At 46.9% G+C, this 26,083-nt stretch overlaps 1 protein-coding gene across 2 annotated transcripts in view; it reads right to left on the reverse strand.

The window, feature by feature from the left end:
- Positions 1-26,083, reverse strand: part of FRMD4B (FERM domain containing 4B) — a 229,673-nt gene that overhangs the window by 194,302 nt on the left and 9,288 nt on the right. Inside the window, exon 2 of one of the 2 annotated variants that reach the window (XM_075938572.1) lies at positions 19,660-19,756. The exons of the other annotated variant lie outside the window; for it this stretch is intronic. The gene's annotated coding sequence lies outside the window, so the exon portion shown is untranslated. The remainder of the gene's footprint in view (positions 1-19,659; positions 19,757-26,083) is intronic. 2 annotated transcript variants of the gene reach the window in all.

Here is a 26,083-nt window from a genome sequence, read left to right on the forward strand (position 1 = left end):
TTTAGGGGTGTTTTGAAACAACCTGTGGAATTTTGTTTACAGAAAGTACATAGTTCTCCATAACATTTTACAAAATGGTTTCAAAATAGGAAGCAAGACCATTTTAAATTAAACACTACAGGGCTTTTCCAAGTGGGTTCAAATAACATCTTCTGCTCACTTAATCTACATAAGGGGGAAACTTTTAGTGTGATGATGAAATAAGAATGACGACAACTGGCCATGATGGTTTACACAATACAACTGTGTTTCATTTGTGGAGTAGCTCTGTGAATTCTTAATGTGTACTGGGAAACTACATTGTCCCATCAGTTTGTAAATACAAACAGCCTCTCCGATGTCACTCCTTAAGAAAAGACAGAACTATGTAGCACTTTAAAGACTAACAAGATGGTGAGTCTTTAAAGTGCTACATAGTTCTGTCTTTTGTTTCAGCTACACCAGACTAACCTGGCTGCATCTCTATCTCTACTCCTTAAGAAGTGCATGTTAGCTTTAACAGCGGATCTTCAACAAACGCTCTGCTGTTATCATGAAAGGAGTTGTTGTACAAGCTACTTCTCCCTTCAGAAGGTCCAAGGACTCTCAGATGAGATGCACTGGCTTAGAAAAACCTAACAGCTACAAATCCCACAAAGCTTATCTGAAAAAAGAATTCCCAAAAATATAAAATGCCATTCCATTTTCAGCCAGTGTATTCCAAAACAAATCTGCATATGCTCTTTCCAGTTTTTTTCTATGGAAAAATGTTAATCTTCGATGAAAATAAAAACAGCGAGATGTGAACATGACTTGGAATAAAATTAGGACATTACATATGAAACTCAAATAACCCACGTTACATGAGTAATTATGGATACATCCAGGTTCGTCCCAGAAGAGGAGAAGTCAGTAATTTAAAGTGCTAATCGCCTTGTTTTATATTTAAGTGACTTGGTTGGTTCTAGTGGAATTACAGTACATATACAGGCAGTCCCCGGGTTACGTACAAGATAGGGACTGTAGGTTTGTTCTTAAGTTGAATTTGTATGTAAGTCGGAACTGGTACATATTGTAGGGGAAACTCTAGCCAAACATTTCTCCAGAGCTCAGTTTTATTCTCCCGCACCTCACTTCCCTCAGTCCTTTATTCTCAAGCTGAGGTGTCTGCTGAGAAAAGCCGCTCCGCGTCTCCCTAGTCTGCTGGGGGGGGAGGGACGCTAGCTTCGCGTCTCCCTGGTCTGCTGGGGGGAAGCAGTTAGTGCGGGGTTGCCTCACCCCGTTTGTAAGTAGGGATCTGATGTAAGTCGGATCCATGTAACCCGGGGACTGCCTGTAGTTCAGACAGAAGCAACTGCCAAGCATCTGGGACCACGCTCACATGGTTTTCTAACTTTCTACAACAAGAAGAATCATTTGACCAAGTTCATGTTAATTTGGCAGGAGTCATCTCTGTACCCCACTATCACTTGCTCCAATTTCTCACTCTTGTCTTCTGTTTGCCTGGCACACTTCTATCGCTGCTTCACCTGTCCGCAATTTCCACCCTGAACTAGCTCTTAGAGACAATTTAAGTGAGCTCCAGCTAGCCATGTTAACTTTTGATTAATCAGCTAATTGAGTAGTCGATGCAACGTGATTGGTCAATAAGGGTGGTGTAGGAGTTCCATCCGCCCCCACAGCGTCGCTCGTCGTCAACTTTGGGGAATTGGCTCTGCTGACGGCGATACTATCCGATTCAGGCCACTGTCCTCCGACAGTGCCCACACAGCCTGGGCTTTACCCCTTCCGGGGGGTACGTTCTTTCTCGGTTATGCCGAGAGGGGGTGCAGGGTAGGGAAGAGAGAGGGGGGCCTGAGCCCACCCTCACTCCCGGGCCCCAGCCCAGGGCCCTAAAGGACACGGACCAGCTTCGGTCCGGGTCCGGCTGGCAGGGGCATCCTCCCGAAACCTGTCCAAGTGAGGGGCTTTTATATGGCCCTCCCCTGGGCTACTTCCTCTCCGTTCTGTCCCCCCCTTCACTGCTGCTGGCTTACTCGGCCCTCCGTGGGTCAGCCGCTCATCTCTCCAGATGACCTTCCGAACCCCGTTGCTCCACGGCGGTCCACGAAGTCCTGCTTTCCGCAGCCAAGAGGGGCTTACCCTCACCCCGCCTCCTCGGGCGAAGGCTCCAACTCCCCCCCCCCCCGTCGTTTGCCTTCCTCCGCACTCCTCTTCCCCCCCCCCCGGGGCGGCATTAAAAACTCCCGCCGCGCCTGGCACCGGAGGGTGACGTGCTGACGTCACCAGCTGACTCCACCCCTCCCGCAGCATCTGTGCCGCTGTCACCGCCGCCGCCAAGGCGGTCAGCTGGCCGCGGCACGAGTACAGCTAGCACAATGTTGGTGCGCGCCCCGCCGCCGCCCAAATAGGGCTTGTGCCGTGGGGGGTTTAGTGCAGAGTTGCGGGGCCCCGTCACAGGCGGGAGGTGCAGTGGGGAACCCGGCACAAGCGGGGCAGTGCTTACTACATTAAAAGGCAGAAGCACAGCAATCAGGACCTGTGCAAGCGGGGACTGTTTCAGTCCCCCCGCTTGTGCCAGGTTCCCCGCTGCACCTCGGCCTCCCCTGTCCCGCCCCCAGCACCATGGAAACGGTGCTGGGAGGAGCCAGCTTTTAAGCCAGCTCCCCCCCAGCACCAGCTCCTGCTCCCCCTTCCCTCTCCTTTTGCTGCCTCTGGTATAGCCTAGGCTTATTGGGTAGTCAACTATTCGACTATTCTTTTACATCCCCAGCTCTTACACCTTTGATCAACTAAAATAGCCATTTCATACCATTACTGTGACTGCTACAGGCAGGCAGTGGCTCACACACAGGCATCAAGTGAGTCAGCTGATAAGTGGACATTTTTGGAGTATAGCTAGATTCCTAAAAAGCAGTTCACCTTGGCCTGGTCTACACTGGGGAAAGCTGAGCTAAGATACGCAATTCTAACTATGTTAATTGTGTAGTTGGATTTGACATCTCTTAAATCCCTGTCCACATTTGCTTCCACCAGCTTCCCTTTCTCCTCTCAAGGGGCAGGAGTACCAGAGCCGATCAGGGCACCCTCGGAGTTCGATTTAGTGCGTCTTCACTAGAACTGCCAAGTGGAACCCTGGAAGATTGACCACAGCAGCGTTGACCTTCCTGATTTCAGGAAGAACCATCATTTAGATCAGCGATAGGCAGCCTAGGCTAATGAGTGGGCCACATGAGTAGCCCTCCTTCATTTTGGTGGCCGGAAGATTGTCGGAACCAAGACGATCTCCCTGGATAGGGTAGTTTTCCCAGCTGTGCTTGTGTACGTAGAATTTGCAGGGGGCACTGACTGAACTGTAGCAGCATTTGACTGGACGCAGAGGCTCTCACAGTCAAATTTGTGTGCAAGCAGCATTCACCTCCTTTCACATGCCCTTGCCTTAGGTGTGTATCGCTTTAGTAGTACCGGGTAGGAAGAAAACGATGGAATCTGGCAACCCTGCGTGTGGGTAAAAGCCAACAAAATGTCTCACGGGGCACACAGAATCCCAATGAGCCACACGCCGTCCATGTGCTGTAGGTTACCCACCTGTGGTTTAGATCCTCAGCAGGTAGAAGTTACCTGAAAACAATGGAGCTGTGCCAGCTTACACTCACTAGGGCCGTGACCCCGGGAAAGGGGAGGGGTGTCTCGCTTGATAGGCCTTTGTGCTTCTGGCTCAGCAATCACAACGTCTCTCCCTTCCCATTGATTTCTTCATTCCACAGCAAGAGGGATCTCTTAACCCTGACGACAAGGACTGGTCCACCCTGGAAAGTTTTGCCAGAAGAGCTATTTTGCTTAAGCGTGTGAAAAGTGAATACACTGAGACAGCCACGCCGGCAGAAGACACAGTGGGAATGAGTTGTGCCCAGCAAGAGTCCTTTCAACAATACAGTTCAGAGGGTCTCAAATGTACACAACATCAGGACACCCGTTTTGATTTCAATTTTGGGGGGGATCCCCTGCCCCCTCTGTCGCTCACTCTCCTCCACTCTCACTCGCTTTCACTAGGCAGATGCAAGGGGTTCGGATGCGGGAGGATGGCGAGAGCTCTGGCTGTGGGTATGGGCTCTGGGGTCAGGCCTGGGAAGAGGAGTTTGGGGTGTGGGAAGGGACTCTGGGCTGGGGCAGAGGGTTGGGCTGCTGGGGGGCAGGCGAGGGCTCTGCTGGAAGGGCAGGCCCTAGAGCATGACCAGGCATAAAGGGTTTGTGGTGCAGAAGGGGGCTCTGGACTAGGGTAGGGGGATTGGGTGTGGGGGGGATGCAGGCTCTGAGAGGAGGGCAGGAGGCAGTAAGGGACTACAGACAAGTGCAGAGGGGTTGAAGTGCAGGAGCGGGTGTGGAGTCCTGGCAGTACTTACCACAGCTGCTGGAAGAGGCCAGCAGGTCCCTGTGGCCCTAGATGCATGGGCGGCCAGGGAGGCTCCTTGCGCGGGCGCCTCCCACACAGCTTGCTTTGACCGCAGTTCCTGGCCACTGGGAGCTGTGGGGCTGGCACTCGGGCAGAGCCAGCGCACCGAACCTCCCTGGCTGCCCCTCTACCTAGAGGCCGCAGGGTCCTGGCTGTCGCTTCCGGGAGCCACGCAGAACCAGGGCAAGCAGGGAGCCTGCCTTAGCCCTGAGAAGGAGGGAGGGAATGGGAGGAGTTGATCAGCAAGGCCCACAGACCCCGTGGAGTGCCCTCCTGGGCCCCAGTTTGTTACACTGAGAAGAACCGATACGAGCTAGACGAGCAGCAGAACTCTTCCACATACCATACGCGGAGAGTCTGCTTGCATGGCTATGCCACTATCACTATACCAGCAAATCCTTCTCAGTGGAGACAAGGCCTAAAGGTCTTTTAACAGGCCACTGGCTCAAACTACCACACCAATGCAGTAACCCAGAGCTAAAAAAACATTGTCTTGGGATGCTTCAGCTGGTGCTCCTGTACTGCCTAACATAAGCACGGCCCAACTGGCCCAAGGTCCATGTAGGCCAGTAGCCTGTCTTCTGACAGCGGCCAATGCCTGGTGCCCCAGAACAGCTTATCATCAAATGATCCATCCCTTGTCGCCCATTCCCAGCTTATGGCAAACAGAGGCTTGGGACACCATCCCTGGCTACCCTGATCTCTATGAAAATCTCAAAGGAGAAGCATGAATAATGGGACAGAAACATGAAAATGTGGGACAGCACAGGCAGTTTTTTCTTAAATCTCATTTTAACCTTGTCACCACATAATTGAACTAGTTCATCGAAATCTGACCACGAAGTATTGGATTTAATAAGAACAAATTAATTCCAAAGGACAAATTCTCATCTTAGCTACTTCAGTTTACGTATGGAATTACTCCACGGAGGTGAAGGGGGTTACTCTGAATATAGACAACATAACCTGCCATCTTTTGATACAAATTTAAATTAAAATATATTTCCATGTTTTTAGCTACAGTATTTGTTACAGTGGATATTTTTTCTTTTTTCTTTAATAGGTGGAGAGGAAGTTCAAGGGAGGGAAGAGGAGAAGAGATAAAAAACAGGCCACATTCACAATATTGCTTTTCGGATTAGTGTCAACAAAGGCTTGGGGAAGGAAAGTACTTATTTATTTAAAAATCCAAATGCCTCTTTTTCTAAGTTTTCATCCATCATGTGGTATTAGAACAACTTCAGGAACTCTGTTTCCGCTTATACTGAGATTTAAACATGTAGATTTTCCCCTTATTTCACACTCTTTGGTGGCATTAAGCTTTATGCTTCCAAAACTCCCCAGAGGTCCTTCTATTTAAAGCCTTCCTTTGTATGGGGATTTTGAGAACACTTTACAAGTGACTTTAAAAAAAAAATGTTTGAAGAGTTAAGAAATAATAGAAAGACCCAAAAAAAGAAGCAAAGAGACTGCTCTGAAATATGAATCTGCCTGATACCTCGGGGATTGACCCAAAGAAGCAAGGTCTTTGAGGTTTCCAACATAGGACATGAAACAGAAGAGAAAAAAGGTTTTAAAACCACAATCTGAAAACCCACAATAGATTCCTTGTCCGAGGGGAGAGTGGGGAGGAGAATACCTGGCAAAGGCCAAGAAAACATGGGAAATTCACCTCCACTTTAGCTGGAGAACATCGTTAAAAATATAATTGCTACAGTGTCCCCTTGGGAATCCAAATTCCAGCTTGGCCCTATACCAATGGATGGTACAGCTGTGAGGGAGAAGGTGAACAGACCTGTAAATTAGGTCTCTGTTGTGCCATCAACAAGCATGGCATTTGCGCAGGTAGGCCCCCAGAGAGATGTCTCTCTCTCACACATACCTCTTCTATTGTGTTCTGCCTCCATATTTCACCTCATTACCCATTTTACTCCAGGTTGAATTATTGGATGCCCCCTAGCATCTATTAACTGGAACAAATAAACAAACGGAGTATAAATTCTAACACTACCACGCCAAGAAACCAGGAACAAATGCCATTCTGAGCTAGCACTGCATTATCTTCTGTCAAGAAACATGCTGATCTAGTGGCTAAGGCCGCACAGATCCCTGGGATACAATGGCACCAAGACATTTTTATTCCTATCAGTCACTGAGGAGATAAGACATTGCAAATAAAGCCAGGATAACAATCTCAGCTTGATGAGTCCTCTGAGATTCAGAGCCATTTTAGGGCCTTGTGATGCTACCGTGCATTGCATTCGCTTTACCCTGCTGAGATGTGTGGTACATTTGCTCTCACAGCACAGCACAAGAAAGTGGAGAGAATTTAGCTTCAATCCTCAGAGGCTAAGGGCCAGATCCATTGGCGGAACTCAACGGTGCTGGAGCAATTGATGTTAGTCACAGATGTGGCGTCTGATACCGAGTTAATGTTTACTCTGGCTGGTGGCAGGGGCTGAGATCACCTTTGGGACAAACAAACATGCCAAACCCCACAATAGCAGGTGTGATGATGGTGCCGGGCGGTTTTGGGATGACATACCAAGCGATCAACTTTCTGCTTCAAGGAGAAGGAAAGTTTTAAACACTATTTTCTTTGGCTCGGCCCCTGGAGGGCACAATCTATTCCGTTCAGAATTCCTCCCGGGAATCCAGGTGATGCATGGCCCCTCCACACTCGAGCACAAGACAAAAGATATCTGATGTTAAACGGTGGGGGGGTGGGGGCTGAAAAGAGGGGTGCCCAGCTGACATGCCAAGGGGCATGGACAGCAGTGGGTAAAAGTCACTGCATATCTAACACAATACACCAGCTACTCTAAGAGCCCACCCTACAACCAGCCTCCAGCAGATGACACGAGCAGGACCAAACCCCTGCCGCACACAATCCTAGCTACAGTGGTGTCCATGCAGCTGACAGAGGGGGAAGGAAATATGAACACTATCTCTACTGCAGCAGAGACCAGCTTGCCCCAGGGAACACAAGATTTTACCTTTATCTTTACAGGCAGGGCAGCAAGAGTTAATTTGGCTCATAAACATTACCCAGCCGTTTACAAATCCAGCACCAGTATCTCTCTTTCAGTTCTATTCCTTGGTCTGTCCTAACAGAGGGAATAAGCTTTTAAATGTTCTTTTGGGATATGCCCTCCCAATCCCAAGGCCCCTCATGTGGGTGCCCCATTGTTGCCTGCACGGCTGCAATTGTAGAGGACTGAGACTTCTAATCCAGAGATACTCAAGGACTAACAGACTCTTCACACATGAGCCCCTCTTTATACCAGGCTGTTTCTAGGGAACCTAACACTAAGGATGTAAAGTTTCAAAGGCAAAAGATCTGCGGGCATGGGGCCAGCGAGGGACTCAAGCAGTCCCCCGCTGGCCCCGTGCTCCCCATGGCATTTCAAAGCAGCAGCGCCGCATGGAGACCGGGGTCAGCAGGGGACTCCCCTGCTAGCCCCCAGCTCCACACAGCGCTGCCTCTCTGAAACACCGCCTGTAGCCCGGGACCAGCTGGGGACTCCCGCTCTGACCCCCCGCTCCATGCGGCATTGCTGCATTGAAACGCTGCATGCATCTTGGCCCCAGGATCTGGCTCCTGGCTCCATGTGGTGCTGTCGCTTAGAAGCACTCCCTTCTCTCCCCCCCCCCACTCCTCCCCCCTTGCTGCTTCTTTCTGATAGAGGCAGCAAGGGGGAGGGGAAGCGACTAGTCAACTAGCGTGTGGATTCTCCAATAAGCATTTGCTTATCAGATAGTTGACTAGTCATTGACATCCCTAGCTGGTACTCACCGAGAAGCAGTTTAAAAGGCTCCTAGCACGTACTGCCGTCTCTGTTAATGAGAGCACTGGTTTTGCACAGAGCCCCCAATATTCACTTTCTTTTGATGGAAAACTATAAATGGGCTAAATTTCAAGTTTACTCTGCACTTCCAAAGGAGGAGGACATGCAAACGTGTGTCCCCAAATGCACACTTACACGCATGCTCACAATAACTGTATGATCAAATCTAGTATGTGCACACAAACATACAGTTAGACACATCCCTAGACACATCTATATGCAAATTCAGAGATTTGCAAGTGCAATCATGCAGTCCTCCGTATAAATTAGGCATATACTTGCATGTGTAAACGTGCAATCCACTGCTTGAGCATGCATGCTACATATCCCCTATCTAGGAAAATTACTGATACCACTAGGGCAGGGGTGCGAAAGATAGAGTTCAGATCTGGCCTGTCAAACCATTTGATGCAGCCTGTGGCCACCCTGCCATTCCCTCGCTCCCCAGGCCAATTGAGACCTTGAGAAAGGGGGAGTATGCAAAATCTCCTCCCCCCACCAGGGACAGGCCACACCTAAAGGGAACACCTTCCACCTGAGGCCCCGCCCCTTCCACCCGAAGCCCTGCCCCACGACCACTTCCAAAATTCATGAAGTGGCCCCTCTGCACAAATTATTACCTACCCCTGCATTAGGGCCATGATCCTCCCTTAGCTCAAGCGGCAGACAACATTTTTATGCACAGGTAGTGAGGGGTTCAGTCTAGGGGTTCATTCTAGATTCGTGATCTCTGATGTGGTCCTTTATAAGTAAGTGTGTGTGTTCTCACACATACTTGAAAGTCAAGGCTGTAAGATCTTTCCAACAGTTTATTTTGCCTTCCATGTACGATGACAATATTTGTGTGTAGCAAATAATTTTGACTTTGCCATTTCTCCACCCACACACGCTAAGAAATAATACGACTACAAAATTATATAATAAGGACTTGCATGTAGCTTGAACATCAAAAGGGGAATTCCACCTTTTCCTCCTCTGCAATCTGCATTCAGAAGGAGCAGCACTAAGAATGCAAACTTCCTATTTCACTGCCTTAAGATTCACAAGTTACATGGAACTGAACGGGCTGCCATTTTTCCTGTGGCAAGGTAACTAAGTGCATCAAATTGCGTTGTCATAGGGGGTTCCTATCACTCTATTCCTAGGGGAATTTGTGAGTGTGTCTGTATTGTTGACAGGTATTTTGAAATAGGGATGTAAAATCCCATTTAATCAATTAATCGGTTAAGCGTCACATCAATCGTTTAACCGAATAAGCAGGATCACGCAGATTGGGGGACGCTCTAGCCCAGCTGCGCTGGAGCGGCCTCCCACCCACGGGGCTGCCAGCCACTGGCCCCACAGGGCTGCCAGTTGACAGTAAGCATAACATCCCTATTTTCAAATAAATTACTACACTGAAACTGGCATGACTGTACAGGGTTATTTTGACAAATACAATTTGCAGAACTGTTCATTTTTTGGTGCAGAATTCCCCCAGGAGCAGCTTTAATATGCGTCAGTAAAGGCAAGTAAGTCATTGCTTCTCTATCACATTTATTTAAGCAGCTCCCACTCCAACACTTAGAAGTAAGGGTCTTTTGCTGTCCCTTCTGTAAACACCTTGTATTTATAACTCAGCTATAAAGTCCTAGGCAGATGGTATCTGCATCCTCATCTACAAAAATGATCCATGGATATCCACATCCGCAAATGCGGATACCCGTAGATATCCACAAACGTGCTGGGTTCTAAGATACAAAATTTGCATCTGCCTCCACAGCCGTATCTGCAAAAAATGAGCTGTGGAAATCCATATGAATGGATGCAGATGCCTGTTGATATAAAGTGGATATCTTTGGATTTTCAAAGCTCTTCTCAGCTGATTTAATTTGCAGCAAGCAAAAAAATGGCACGAGAGGTGAGCTCAAACACAGGGCATTTTTATAGACATGCCTCTTAGCTGAATTTTGAGCTGTCACAAAAGGTGTGGGGCAGGGGGACATTTGTTGTGGGGTTTCATGTCTCTTGGTGAGTTAAGATTATGAAAACGTATTCAGCTTTCACGAAGGTATAGATTTTTCTTTAAAAAAGACTCTTTACAAGCATTTCTGCTTTACCATGTATGGACGCTTCTGTTTTTGGCTGCTTTTTTTTTTTTAATTACTGCAATTTAAAGCTGACCCCACCAAATTACAAATATCTGGCAGCCTCAGGTGCCTCTATAATGCCGTTCCCAGAATTGCGGTTTTTCCAAAAGCGCTCTGCAAAACATCTGCAGAGCTCAATTTTCTGGACTGACTCTTGAAAATTCTCTCTCTTATTCCTGCCATGTTGCTACATAAGCTTTTCCTTCCCACTTGCCCCCACTCACAGTTCCACTATGTAAATGTGCATTGTTCACCCTTAACAAGTCTCCAGTGGACAATAGGTACTTCATGTAGTTTCTTCCATGCCATCCACAGAATTCGGACAAGCTGTGGTGATTTGTGTGGTATCCAACAGCAAACGGCGCCCCTTGCATGCATATTTCATACCCACTGCAGAGTAGTCTAGGCAAGTGGTTTCAAAACTTTGTATTAGAGTTACCCAGCAACTGCATTTTGGAACTTTTCTGTGACCCATCCACAGTCCAAATCCATTGGCCAGTATCCTTTTCCTGCTTACCCCACTGAAGTGGCAGTGACCAGCGTTCCCTGTAAGCTGATTGTTTGGGTGGCACCCAAGAGAGACTCAAATGCCGCCCAGCTGATTAGCAGAGCACCCAGAGTCAGTGGCATGGGTTTCTACTGGTAGTGCACATCCACACATGACTGAGTGCACATAGCAAAATGTATTCCACACATGGAAGGAAAAAATCAGAAGGAACAATGGCACTGACCACCCACTCTGGTGCTGCCAGTCTAATCCCAGCCCAGTGTGAAGATGATAAAGGAAGCCTGCCCTGCACTCAGAGGAACAGATGGGCCATTTTGAGTGCGTGGCGCTGCCACATCATTTGCCTGCCATGAGACACTGTTTGGGAGAACACTGGCCTGGAAAGGGAAGAAGGTTTGTGAGACAGTGCGTTGGGGTTCCCCCTGATCACGCAGCCCTGCAGCGGCAAGAACAGACTCCGCCAACCAGTAGAATAGAGAGGGTTTATTGCTTTTCCAGGATACAGCACAGACTAGACGCGACATGGCTACAGGAGTTTGGACCAGGATGCATCAGACCCCTTGAAATGGGGTGCCTAGGCCTCTAGACTCCCAGCCCCACTCCTTAGTCTCTCTCCTTCATGATTCCAGCCAGAAACGGACTCTTCCCCCGCACTCTCACTTCCTTTGTTCTGTCCCTTCTCTTAACCGGTAGAACCGGTTCGGTCACTGTCATGGGGGCCCTCAAGCCGTCCCCCGCTGGGCAGTGCTTACAGACAGAGGCCAGTAGGGGTCATTCACGGCCCACAGCCCAAGCACAGCAACCAGCAAGGTACTGACACTACATCATAGTCCCTGCCTGCATGGCCGTCAATGGTATGACGTCATCATCGGGCGCCCCATTGAAGGCGGCGCCCTAGGTGACGGCTGAGTTGGCCTATACTCACGGGCCGCCCCTGCTGAAGTGTAAGGCTGAACAGGATCCATACACAGGTTGGCCAGTGATGTCCTATGTGACATGAGCAAGTCATGCCAGGGCTCCGTGACTCAGCTTCATCGTCTCTGAAATGGGAACAAGATAGCCCTAAGCTTCACAAGCCTCAGGCATTCAATGTTTGTAAAAACTGTACGAGGCTCCTGGATGGGCAGCAATGACATAAAACACTGAATGACGGCTGATCAGAAAGAAACATTTACAACCCGAGGGTCCTTATGATCAGCTGTTTGGAGCCAGGCATGTGCGTGTGGCCTATCAACCTCTAACCAAATCCAGGAGGTTTCAGGCACTTGGGGCACTGAAAAAAGATCAGAGTAAGAGCAGATTAAAAATTAGAGGCAAGAGTGTTAAAAGGGAATCTAAATCCTCACGCTTCTGGGGCAGGAGTCAACGTTTCACTAATGGAGGTTAGAAAGAAACTTTCCTGGCAGTAAATGAAATACTAATTCAGGATATCGTGAACCTTTTTCCAAAGTAGCCTTTAGTGACTATTATTGTTAGCTGTGCTGTAGCCATGCTGGGTCCCAAGACAGAGACAAGGTGGGTGATGTAATTTCTTTGATTGCACGTCCTTCTGTGGGTGAAAGAAACACACTTTGGCGCTTACACAGAGCTCTGCTTACACAAGCTCTGCCCGCAGACATGGGGCAAAAGGGGCAATTGCCCCAGGGCCCGGCTATTCAAAGCAACAGCAGAGGTGGCCAGAACCCTGGGCCCTTTGAATTGTTGTTGGAGCGCCGCACTCTTGACAGCTGTGAGGGCTGCAGGGGTGGTGACAGAGAGTTGTGGCATGGTACACTCCAAGCAGCGCTGCAGGCTGGCTATCCCCAACCCCGCCCGTTCTGCCCAAGGTCCCGCCTCTTTCTAGAGCACCATGCTGGGTCCCTCCCCTTGTCCCTGCATCTTGCTGTCGGTCTTGCTGCTTCCAGGCCATTGCCAGTGGCAGGACACTAGACAAAGGAAGTACTGGTCTGATCCCAGCACGGCAAGTCTTACAATCTTCACTGGACTTCTGTTCTACAGTGAGTTTAATCCCATACCCAGCTGTCAAGACAAATTGGTTCATTTAATATTTAAGGCACATTACAATTTTGCAAGATGCTGAATAAAGCCCATAAGGCTTGCTGGTCCATTAAGGCTCCCAGGCAGTAAGTACAAAGGTAATACACTTGTCGCCACGCATTTTAATGACCCCCTGCAATTTTTTATTAACTAGGAAATGGCATTTCTTCAGAAACTCTCAGTAGCTTATACCTCTGGCATAGATCACCTTGATCTTTCCACTTCAGGGTTCATTCCCTTTTACAACCTCACCACTGCCTAGGAGTATCCAGCCACGACATTTTAAAATACAGGTCGAACCTCTCTAGTCCAGCACGCTGGGGATCTGACCCGTGCCAAACCAGATAATGTGCCGAACCATGGGAGGTCAATATTGTCTAGCAGCAGTACTAACACTTCCACTGCTTGCTGGGCTGTTTGAAGACATTTAGGGATAAGTTAGAGCTAAATAACAGCACAGAACACTGAGCCAGGACTGGTGGCTCTAAACAAATTTTACGGGACCACAGGAAAAATCAGTCACACCCGTAGTAAGCAGACATCTGGCTAACTAAAATCATGCCGGACCACGGATGTTGCTGGACTAGAGAGGTTCAACTGGCAGCATCAAGTCTCTTGTCCCGTTTTCATATCTCCACATCAGAATCACATCAACAATCACCAGCATGATAAACCTGCCTTGGATCTATATTGCCTTGATGTGGAAATCTTCCTTTGTTCTCCATAATTGACTGATTACCTCCATCCTGTATGGGAACATGCTGTCATTTATTTTTCCTTTAACTCAGATTGTTTGAGAAGACTAAAGAGAGATGAAGCTAAATCAGTGCTTGATCCCTAGGAAAGGCACAGTGATTCATTCACAGGCAATCATCTCTCTCCCCCCCTCTCAGGATGGTTTGTAGAGACTTATTTTTAAAAACAAATTTAGTTCTGACCTCAGTTTAACTGCCAGTTATTTCATAATATGGTATTTTCCATCTCCTGCATCTCGTTCTTCATAAGGAATCTTAAGGTCTCTCAGCTATATCAGTTGCAAGTCCAGTTTACCAACAATTGAGCCAGCAATATTAACAGAAGAAACAATATTATGCTTCTAGAGAAATTAGGAAGAAAACTTTTTGCACTGTAGCCACAATACTTATAAATAAGATTATGATATTAACATGCTGCTTCCCTCAACTGTTCTTTGAAAGCCAGAACCTTCTCCATACAGATCAACTAAACATACGAAGCCACAAGAACCAGACTGGCACGGGAAAGAAGGAACTACATAGGCCCAATTCTAATTTTGGATGCACAAGCATAAATGCGGAAATTAACACTCAGGTGACATCAGAATAATGAAATGAGATGTGGATATGAAGTTAAATGTTTCTATGGCTCTGATTCTGCAATTGGGCCTAGGGTCAGGATCCCACTGCAGGACTAGGAGCCAATATAGCAACTCAGCTGTCTGGATATAAGGATGAAATCCTGGCTCACTTAGTGATTTCACCCAAGGCACTTTCTACTGATGTTTTCTTTGCTGAATGTGAACATGACTTCAAAGAGAGCAGATTGGGCTCCAGCTTCTTGGAAGCAGGAAATGAAAAGCATCAATGTTTCAAATTTGTGCCATAATATTTCTCCCTCCACTAATGCCGGTAAGTCAACATTTATTTTCTGCTAGGTAAAAAATACTGATGCAGTCACTGACCTGGGACCTTTATTTAGTTGTTTCATTAGTACACAGATTAGTGGCACATAAATTGCACAGATGCAGTATGCAATATGTGAGGTTTTTATTCCATTTTTAACTACTATAAACGTGGCAGAGAAATGAGGCGCTGCATTCTAAATAACAAGGGGGAACACAGAGACACACCACCCTGGAAATGCACCAACATTTATTTTCTTGTTATAGGTTTCTTTGATTTGCTTTTGCCTTAGAAAATGAAACTCCTTGATGTATTTTCTTCCTCTACAGAAAACATAATCAATGAAATATTCATACACCTGCTGTCATAAAAAATGCCGTCAAGCAGGCCGGTCTCCTGGCACCATTGATTTCAGTAGCTATTTTTCTCTCAAAGTCTTATAATAAAAATCCTCCCATTGCCCTCATACACATGTTGAAGTGTGATATTTACTTGAAACGTATTGAGTTGGGATGGGATGGAAGCCACAGCCTGCAAAAGACCACAACTGGAATGAATACAATCAGGACCAATTGCCGCTTCCTTTTAATTTTCAGGAAGCTCATTGTCATAAAGCTACTCAGAGTCCACAAAACATCACACAATATTTACTTTGCACACAGTGGTTCCTAATTGAACGTTGCAGTCATAAAATTCTCAGGCAAATACTAAAAGTTGTGTGGCCCACGCAGGAGTATAATTAGGATTCTACTCCTACAAACAGAGTTACATGGAAGCTAGCTGACCCTATTATCAATGGCCTCCCATTTACTTCTGCGGCAGTCCCCAAATGTTTCTATTTTTATTGAATCAAATTCTGTGGGTGAGAGAGACATTTTTGAGCTTACACAGAGTATTAGATGTGAAGAGGTCTGGGTAAGCTCGCCTCTTTTACCCATTAGAAGGTATTACCTCACCCAACCTGTCTCTCCCATATCCCGGGACAAAAACAACATTGATATCTTAGGCTTTGTCTACCTTAAAGTTGTGCTATGCCGGCACAGTTAGGGTATATCTACTCCACAGCGTTATAACATAGTCCGCATCTATACTACAAGCAGTTATTTCGACAATGTTAAAATAATGTTGAGCTGGAAGACTTCTTATTCTGACTCCTGTAACCCTCATTTTATGAGAAGTAAGGGAAGTTGGAGGAAGAGTGCTCTTTCTTGCAGTGTAGACAGCACTAAAAGCCGAAATAAGCTATTCGACTTCAACTACGCAATTGATGTAGCTCAAGTTGCATAGCGTATTTTGGCTTTAGCCCTGTTATGTAGATGTGCCCTGAAAGGGTAACCCCCTTAGAATGGGCACAGTGATATTGGTATGAAGCAACTTGACACTGTATGGGAAGGAGAAACTGTATGGGAAGCTTAGACCTGTATGGGAAGGAGAAATGCTATACTGGTGTAAAGGTATTGGTTGAACTGCGTGGTAGCTATGGGCATGTCTAAACTACATCCCTCTGCTGACAGAGGGATGTAGATTAGGCACATCGCTATTGCAAATGAAGCGGGGATTTAAATATCCCACACTTCATTTGAATAAAAATGGCCACCGCGGTGCTTTGCTGGCAAAAAGCTGCAGTCTAGACTGGGATCGGTCGACAAGGAAAGCTTTTTCCGACCGATCCCTTATGCCTCGTTGCACGAGGCATAAGGGATCGGTCGGAAAAGGCTTTCCTTGTCTATCGATCCCCATCTAAACTGCCGCTTTTTGCCAGCAAAGTGCCACGTCTGCAAAAAAGCGGCGGCCATTTCTATTCAAAGGACACGCGGGATATTTAAATCCCCGCTTCCTTTGCAATAGAGATGTGCCTAATCTACATCCCTCTGTCAGCAAGTGGGTATAGTTTAAACACACCGTGTATTACTAAACATTTATTTCTCCTTACAACACCTGGGTGAAGTGGGGATTCAGAGCAGGAAGTTCCTTTCTCCTGTACAGACAAATCTGCATCACAGTCAAAAAGACCCTGTGTGGCGGCACGTCGTGGTCCCCCACCTCCTGCACCCCCGTAGTGGCACAAACAGACTCCACCAGCCAGTAGAATAGAGGGAGTTTATTGTTTCTCCAGGATACAGCACAGCACAGATGTAATCTGGTTACAGGAACTGGGCTAGGAGGCCTCAGTGCCCCCCCTTGAGAGGGGGGTGGCTGGGCCCTACAATCCCAGCCCCCTCCCTAGCTCCTTCTCCCCTGCTTCCCAGACCGAAACTAAAACTCTTCCAGCCCCACCCCCAGCCAGGGGCGGCATTCCACCTTCCTTTGTTTCTCTCCTTTGTTTTGGGGGGTAGCTGGTCGGACAGGTTGAGAGATCCTTGCCTAGTGACTCATCCCCTGCCCTCCTGGGCCGTGCTACAGACAGCAGCCAGTAGGGGTCACCCACAGCCCCAGCATAGCAACCAGCAAGGTACCCCCCACTACGTCACACCTGCACAAAGACATTTGCAGATTGGGGGCCTAACAATTCCCTGGAAGTGCAAGACTCAGCATTTGAGTTTAAAAACCAGGCAACTGAAAGCCCCCTTGTGGGAGCATTACTCGGGGACCTTTTACTTACCAAGTATACATCCAGTGGTCTAAAAGAGCATTATGAACCATAATGAACTTTCCTGGGAAGGTGATATTATTAGTTCCTATTTTACAGATGAGCAAACAGATGCACAGGGATGGTAAGTAACTCAGGGCTTATCAACAGGCAGAGAGTTAGACCAGTTTGACTAAGGGTGTTATTGAAATTCATGTAGTAAACAGGTGCAAAAGGCTGTGTGGATCCTTATTTTGCCTCACACCAGGTCTAACGTAGGTGGAGACAGAGGGAATGAGATAAAATGCTCCTCACTTGCAGAGCTATCAGTACCACCAGTTAATGAGGATATTACTTATACCTTTGCCAAATGAGAGCAGACACACCCCAGCTGTGTTGGTATCACTATGGAGTCATTTTGACGGGAAGAACTAATAGCGAATGGGCTGGGCAGATTTAAATACTGGACCCGTTCTGCCCAACTTGCCACCCTGCCCTTCCTGGGAACAGCTTTTTAAAAAATACCTTCATATGTGGGGGGAAGTAGAGAACTGGGCGTGAAAAACACAACGAAATATTGCAAATGCCTTCATTTCTCCCTCTCCCTTTCACAAATTACGTAAACTAAAAGACTGCCAGTCATTCATAGGCCTTTGCCACGTGCTAGAAGGACTTAGCTGTGATAATTGTATGTGTCAGTGTGTCTATAGCAGGGTGTGACGTAGCCAGGATTGTATTGCTGTGTTGCCATGTGTGGTTCCTACTGTCCCAGGAGCTGCAACACTGTCTGAAGGAGGGGGAGATGACTCACTGCAGAAGTGTATTCAGCTTCTGACACCTGAGGGCCAGGCCTAGGAGATGACAACTCCTGCCGAGGAAGGGAGACAAAGGAGATCCTGGGCTGACAGCAGGCTGGGGACTAGGGCCTGAGGGAAGGGCAGTCTTTGCAGGGTTAGGATGAGAGAAGGGGTTAGAGCAGGAAACGGAGAAGGGCCCGGGATCCCTTCTCCCCGAGAGGGGTAAGACTGGCTGCTCTTGGATCTTAACATCGATCCTGTGCGACACTGTGTCCCGGTGAGCTAATAAACCTTCTGTTCTACCTGCTGGCTGACAGTCACATCTCACTGTGGGGGTGCAGGGCTTGGGGACTCCCCGACACTCTGTGACACAGCTGCAGATCTCCTATGGGGTCCTGAAAATTTGGTGGAGCCCTTAAAATACTGTGATTTTTAGATCAGTGAGTACCCAAATAAACTGAGACATTTTTGGAATTCTATTTTCATTTTTTTTCCCCAAGAAAGCTATCGGAAAATTAGTAACAAAATAACAGGGTCCTACAACTGTCATTAATATTTTCTCACAACGCTCCTCAATCCATGGCGTGGAGCCCCAGGGTTCCATGGAGCACACTTTGGGAACCCCCGATCTACAACAGTGCCAAAGCAAAAACCTACCGAAAGCCAAACTTACATGCACAAAACCACTATAAGACAGGAACTAGGTTTGTTCCTTAGAATTTCTCAGGTCATGGGGAAATCCACAAGCACAGGGGTCCACTCAAATGGATCAGCTTTCAACAGAAGGACCCTAAAGTGATCCACTCCACTGCTTTATTTTAAAGTCATCGCTCTACTGCTCATTTGAAAAAAACAGCCACCATGCCTATTTTGCAAAGAGGCAGCAGTTCTGAAGAGCTTCCTAACACGGTTCCAAGCAGATAAGCATTTTCTGCTTTCTTAACTTCATGCCATTTCCTCTAGTTACACTCCCTGAAAAACCACCCTGAATAGTTCTCTATCTGCACTGATGTTTGCACCCTTCAAATATTTGTTATACTTCTGTCTACAAGCCTGATGTTTATTTGAAGACTTAGCATGTTCTGTAGAGCGCCAATGTTCAGCAGTTAGAATTACAGTTCACAGGCTACTGATAGGAACCCTGAATGCTTAGAGCAGTCTCTTCTTCGCCATGAAACTTGTTTAACCCCTTACGGTATTCTCTTCCCATGCTCATGTGATGGCTATTAGCTTAACCCACATAGGGGACTGAGCCAGGGTTCTCTGGAGCTAACTGCATAAGCCTCTGCAGCCAGGCACTGAGATAGACTCACACCTTCTGCAGCTTGGGTACAGAGAAGGGCACATTACACTCGCTGACCAGTGGCTTATATTTATTCTGGACAGAGGAAGCTTGTCCCAAAGGCCAGAGGCACATAGCTTGCATTCCTGGTGAGCCCACCTATGGGAGGGCTGCCATCTTAGACTGAACCAGGAAGCTTCCCCATTAAAGGTGAATGTCTCCATGGCTCAAACTGGAGAAGCAAGCCCATAATGTACATGATGAGATGCTAGATGGGGAGAGCTTTGAGTTACATCAGAGAATTCTTTCCCGGGTGCCTGGTTGGTGGGTCTCACCCATACGCAGAGGGTCAAACTGACAGCCAAAATTCCTTCCCAAACACAAATATGGCCAAGACCCGGGGCAGGGAACACTCACCGCAGCCTCAGGATCTGGAACAGCCCAGCAGCCTGCTCTGCTGCCCTCGCCAAATCCACTGTGTCCTGCTTCACTCAGCAACAGGAAGCATGGTGCCCTGGGGAGAGGGAGTCCATTTATTCTTTTGGGTAGAGACAGTCCAGTTTGTCCAGCATAGATGGCGGAGGGACACTACTGGCATATATCACATTAGATGAGCAGGTGAATGAACCCTTTGATGGTGTGGGCTGATATGGTTAGGCCCCATGATGGTGTCACTAGGGTAGACGTGTGGACAGAGTTGGTAACAGGGTTTGTGGGAGGGATTGGTTCCTGGGGTAGTGTTTCTGTTGTGAGGTGTGTGGTTGGTGGTATGTTTCAGACTGGGGGATTGTCTTGTAAGGAAGGACTGGTCTGCCTCCCAAGGTATGTGAGAGTGAGGGATTGGACTGTAGATCCTTGATGATGTGTTGAAGAGGTTTTAGCTGGGGGCTGTAAGGAACAGCCAGTGGCGTTCTGTTGCTTTCTTTGTTGGGTCTGTTCTGTAGCAGGTGGCTATTGTGTACATGAAAGGTTATGCCCTAATACATGTATTAGTCTTTAAAAGGTGCCACAGGACTCCATGTTATTTGTATATAATATAGTATGTCATATCTATATATTCATACCATAAGGTCAAAAATGTGTTTCTAACAAAATATCCTTCCATATAATCTCTTTCTGTCTCAAGAATATCATGTATAATAACCCATGAACATGAAGAAAGAAGGGAACATCAGGTGATGTTGCATGAAACAGCCTGTGCAGACAATGTTCCTAATAGAAATTCCTGTGTATCTATGCACTAAGGAAGAGAAACTGGATTTCATCCTGTAATTCCATTTTTCATTATTTCTTACTCCCCTCCCCCTAAAAAAGCTCAGATTGGGACTGACCCTAGGAGTCCTCTGAATCTGCCCCATACCCGATAGCGTGGCACAGAGCTATGTAGTCTGTAGCCGAGAGTTGTAAAACTAGCTAGATGATACAAGTCTTCTGTCCTGTGTTGATCCCATCAAAGGGGGTCTGTCCTAGGAGGCCTTTTCCCTCCAAAACGCTCTGTTCAATACTACTTCCTTGCTCACACAACATGCTAACCTGTCTCCCGTCAGGACATCCTACCAGCTCATCTTCGCTGACCTTTCCGCCCTTTTCTTTCAATCATGAGCTGTAGAATTCTTTGACCCACACAGTTGTCAGGACTATGCTTTAGGGACCAAACCATCTCTCCTATTTTCATTTATGGGTTTTTCTCTAAGCACGTCTCCAAACAGACACATTCCTCACATGGTCTTTCATGCTGACATCACTCATCCACATCAACATTCACATTTGCTCATGTTCCTTCTTTGTTGCCCACTCAATGCCATATGCTAAAAGTGGACAGACTACAGGCTCTCTCCTTTGATCTTACTACCTTCCTGTCATATATTGCACCATTTTTCTCTCTCCGTTTGAGCCAAGCATTCACCATCACAGGTCTAATTTCTCCTCCATTTCCCCAGTGATCAAACTTTGCATTTTAAATATTGTGCACTCATCTAGTTTCAGGGATAACTCTTCACTGTTTACATCACTGAAATGACATACCTTACATTCTGTTTTTCCTCTGCTTATTTTGAGCCAGTGTCTCTCTCAATCTGTTTATTAAGACCCTCTTCTAGGCCTGGGCTCAGACCAAGAATCTATACGTGAAAGGCTCTGTATCACCTTACGAAGCTCCAAGACATTTCTGCCTTCCGGGGATTTCAATATTTGTCATCCACCCAGGACACAAGACTGCTGATCTGAACACTCATTTAAACAGGTTTCTGCCATTTTCCTTCTAAGTTGGCATCCTCAGAGGATTATTCCATGCTCCCTCCACCTGTGCCTAATGGTTCTTACTTAATAATTCTAAGTCGTATTCATTATAAAATCATGGGAGTTGAGAACGCTGGCACCATCACGCACATACCAATAAAATTACAAGTTTACTGACAGCAAGAGAGGAAACTCCCAGTGAAGCTAGACACCTGGCCCAACACTATAATATGGTAAGATAAAAAGAAAAACACTCCATGTCAAAATTAAACCTAACAAAAAAGGCCCTATTTTCTTGTCACTCAAAATCCCACACAGCTCTATTTTAGGCATTATTCGGGAAAATAAATACCCATAAGTGTGCCTGGTACAAAACATGCATCTCATCTCTAAAGTCCCATGTAGTATAGGCTCCATTTGAGCTATACTGGTGAATGTGAAAATCTAGTGAAGGGATTTCTTTCACTGGGACAGGCAAACAACATGACTTGTCCAACACCTTATGCCCTTTTGGACAAGGTGTAACTCCTGGGAGACAAGGCATAAGCACCTCCCTAAAGATGGACTTAGCTTGTATGAACAAGAAGTGGAAGGGATTAGGTGAAGGACATAGGGATGCAAGTTGAGAGGCCCTGTTTTAGGGAATGGCTTTTAATAGAGTTGTTTTTAAGTCTGAAGGGGACATTAGCAGTGACGTAGGTAATTAAGAGCTCTGATAAGAATGGATTCCTCAACAGAACTGAAATCTGGTCTCCTAACAGCCTAAATCAAAGCAGCCTATTCAGGTTAAAATAAAACCCCTTTGTCTTGAATCCTTAAAAAAAACCCACTGATGGGACAACTTACTAAGAAATGCTGTTCTTCTCAGCCCTAGAGACATAACCTCCATGAGGCTTTAACTCACACCCTGCCCCTCTGCAAATTAGTTGGACAGTTCAAAAGATCGCCTCTCCTACTGTGTATTCATGAATCGGTCAGCCGGTGTTGATATATATCATGACAAACCCTCCCAGTTGCAGATATGGAGTTAGGGCGGTGGTGGGCAATCTGCACCCCATCGGGGTTCCATGTGTGGTCCCACGAGACATTTTCTTTACCATTACCCACGTGCAGGGTTGCCGGATTCTGCTGGTTTCCACCCATGTAGGTTTTCTCCTGCCAGCATGACTGAAGTGACACGTACACAAAACAAGGGCACATGAAGTGAGGCGCATGCTGACTGCACACGCTATTCACAGAGAGCTGTGCACGCTCTCTGCATCCAATCAGAGTGCTGCTACGGCTCAATTGGCACACCCTGCAAATTCAAGGTACCCAAGCGCAGTTAGCAAAACTTCCTTATCCTGGGAGACCGTCTTGGTTACGACAATTTTGTGGTGCACGGAGATGAAGGAGGATGACTCATGCAGCCCACTCGCTAGCCTAGGTTGTCCCTCGCTAGGTTAGGGCATTTTGAATGTTAGGAGACCAGAAGGGTACTTAGTGTAAACCGGACAAGAACATCAAATTGTTTACACTAAACGTGGGTAAGCACTTACACTCTCTCAGAGAATGTGGATCCATTATCTACCACCCGTTAGGGATATAAGCAAGTAGTCGACTAGCTGACTAACCAGTAAGCCTAGGCTTATCGGGTAGTCAAGTTGACAACTCGCATTTCTTCCCCCCCTTGCTGCCTCAGTATCAGAGGCAGCTGGGCGGAGGGAGCAGGAGCCACAGCGCAGGGGGGAACTTAAAAGCCAGTTCCACCTAGCACCGTCTCCACAGTGCCACCTGCCCCCCCTCACGACTGTTGCCACAATCAGAGGCAGCAGTGTGGGGGTGGGGGGAATGGGGGAGCTGCTACAAAGCAGCCTCTGCCCACGGTAGGCCCAAGCTCATTGCAGGTAGAGACTGCTCCAGCAGCACCCCCTGTCTGCAGGGGGTCTCAGCTCCTGCACACCTAGCTCTTACTACGTTTAAACCGGAGAGCCGCAGCGGGGGTAGTGACTGGACACGGCAAGCTGGGACTGAACGCCTTCTTTTATCGACTAATTGTGTAGTGGATAGAATTCTGTTGACTACACGATTAGTCAATTACCTGCCTCTTCACATCCTTACCACCTGTGAAAATCTCTGGTTCAAACCCATCCCTAGCAGAAAATTGCTACTAGATGATGGGTCAAGGTCCTTTCCCTGGGATCCCTTGTTCAGCCACAAATCACCAGGAGGCCCTCTCTTGTGCAATCATCCCTGCCTTTGTATTGCTTGTGCCAACTTCCCACCACCTTCTATTTACAGAGCTCGGTTTTCCCCAGCAGCTAAATCAGCTACCTTCTCCTTCTGGCTGGGATTCCCGCACTCAGCCACTCTCTGGCTCCTCCCCTGCCCACTTCTCCTCTGGCTGCCTTATCTCACCCTCTGGCTAATGAGGCCCACAGCTGCTTCCATTAGCCCTTCATGCCTGGGCTTGCTCAGCTGGCTGTAATTGGCCTTTTCAGACAGGTGGTAGTGGCAGAGCTCTGGCTTAGCCAGCCGTCTGTCACAATGGTGACAGATCTCTGTCAGTTGCCAGGAGAAAGGGATACCCACTAAGGATGTAAAATCCCAGCTAGCCAGTTAAACGTTAGGTTAACCTAATGTTTGACCAGTTAACTGATGAACAGGATTTCACTGCTCCAGCCTGCCAGGTTCCCGCTTTCAACCCCGCCCTGAAGCTAGGGCCAGCTCTGCCGGTTCCCAGCCCCTGGACTGGGGTTGGCTCATCAGAGCTTTTAATGACCTTCTTCACAGATAACCCCATTCCCTACCCTTCAGACATTAGGGAATGGCTTCTAATAGAGTTGTTTTTAAACCAGAGGCCCCTGGGGATAATGCTTACCGGATAACCATAACCAGTTACCTGTCCACATCTCCAATACCCACAACCATCCCCGTGGTGGCTGTCTCTGCAGAGAAGGCAAGGACTAGTAGATATGGAAAGGGAATCATTCTGTTGCCCAGAGAAGTGGTCTCACATGGTTAGCGTTAAGGCAAATTGACAGACATCCATGCTCCTCTGACAAATAAGACATCAGTCCCCAGAGCTGTCAGAGAGAGACAAATGCATAGCTCCAGAATACAGTCTTGATGCAGTAATGATCAGCAAAGGTAACCTGGTCCAAACATTCCCTAGCAAAGGCAGCTTTCCCCTGCACGGTAACATAGTGCTTCATTATACTAGAAGGAAATACATTCTACTTGTAAAAAGAATAAGGCAGCAGATGAGTTGCCATTAGTTATCGGTCTCTTTTTTTTTTCTTTTTTCATTTTTGCAGTGGAGGGGAGGACTTGAATCCATGCTTTCTAGAATTCTCACATATTTGCTTTATTAACCACCATTCTTTTTAGTAAGTTACCTCTAATAGTAAATCTCTTTATGATAAAATTCCAATTAGGTTTTGACAATCCAAGAACCTTAGAGTCAATTAATTTTCCTCCGCATTTCTTTTCCTGGGGCAAGTTCTTTAAAATGCTTATATTTTCCTTTATATAGAAACAATCAAGTCATTTGATAATTTACAGTCAGTGAGGTAATGCTTCCATTTGAAACTCCAATTCTCATGCCCCTTCTCAATGTGCAACATATGCAGTAAGTTGGTTTTACTAAAAAAATGTCATTAAAATTGTACTTAATTTAAATCTGCTCTGGGATCTGACTCTGCTCTTTAAATGTGCTTAATATATGTGCTTAATTTTATACACAGGTATAGAATCACTCAAGTCAGTGGGACTGTGCAGGTGTGTGACATGAAGTCTTTTTAGGAATGGTCCTCACCCTGCTGTATAATCTAAGACCAAGTATGCACGTGCTTCCCTCCTGGGGGTTCTTCTTGTGATAAACAATAGTGTAATGTTAGCAACTGGGAAATGCAATCCTGTATGATTATTGTTTTAAGTTAAAGACAAATTTACATTATGTAAGCTAAAGTATTTTCAAGCTACCTCCTTCCTTTGGGTTTCCCAATGAGTCAGGTCTTGCCTACATCTGTCATGAAGTTTATAAAGTCTTTGGGGTTTCCTTTTTGACTTGTGCAGCCCAGTCATATTGTTTTATGGTGCATGCATTAATGATCAGCATGAAGGTTTGGAAAGCATTTTCATCTCTGTCCAGCCTGTTTTCATGTAGTCACATTTCATCTGCAATGATCGGGGGGGGGGGGGGGGGGGGGGGGGGGGGGGGGGGGGGGAGAGAAACCTTTACTAGCCAAACCTAGCTGAGTGGTTTCATTTGGATTGTTTCTTTGGTGGTTCAAGACATGAGCAAGGGGAATATGGGGAAAAAAATAGTAGAGAGATGTCTGGATGTTTCAGAGTAGGAAGAAAAGCCAGGCTCAGACAAAACAAATGCCTTAGGCATCCTCCACACAGGGGAGAGATGGATAGCTCAGTGGTTTGAACATCAGCCTGCTAAACCCAGGGTTGTGAGCTTAATCCTTCAGGGAGCCATTTAGGAATCTGGGGCAAATCTGTCAGGGATGGTACCTGGTCCTAGGGCAAGGGACTAAACTCAATGACCTGTCAAGGTCCCTTCCAGTTCTATGAGATAGGTATATCTCCATATACTATATTATCAACAGGCAGC

This window comes from Pelodiscus sinensis, chromosome 11, assembly GCF_049634645.1.
Source record: "Pelodiscus sinensis isolate JC-2024 chromosome 11, ASM4963464v1, whole genome shotgun sequence".
In the NCBI taxonomy this organism is placed as follows: Eukaryota; Metazoa; Chordata; order Testudines; family Trionychidae; genus Pelodiscus; species Pelodiscus sinensis.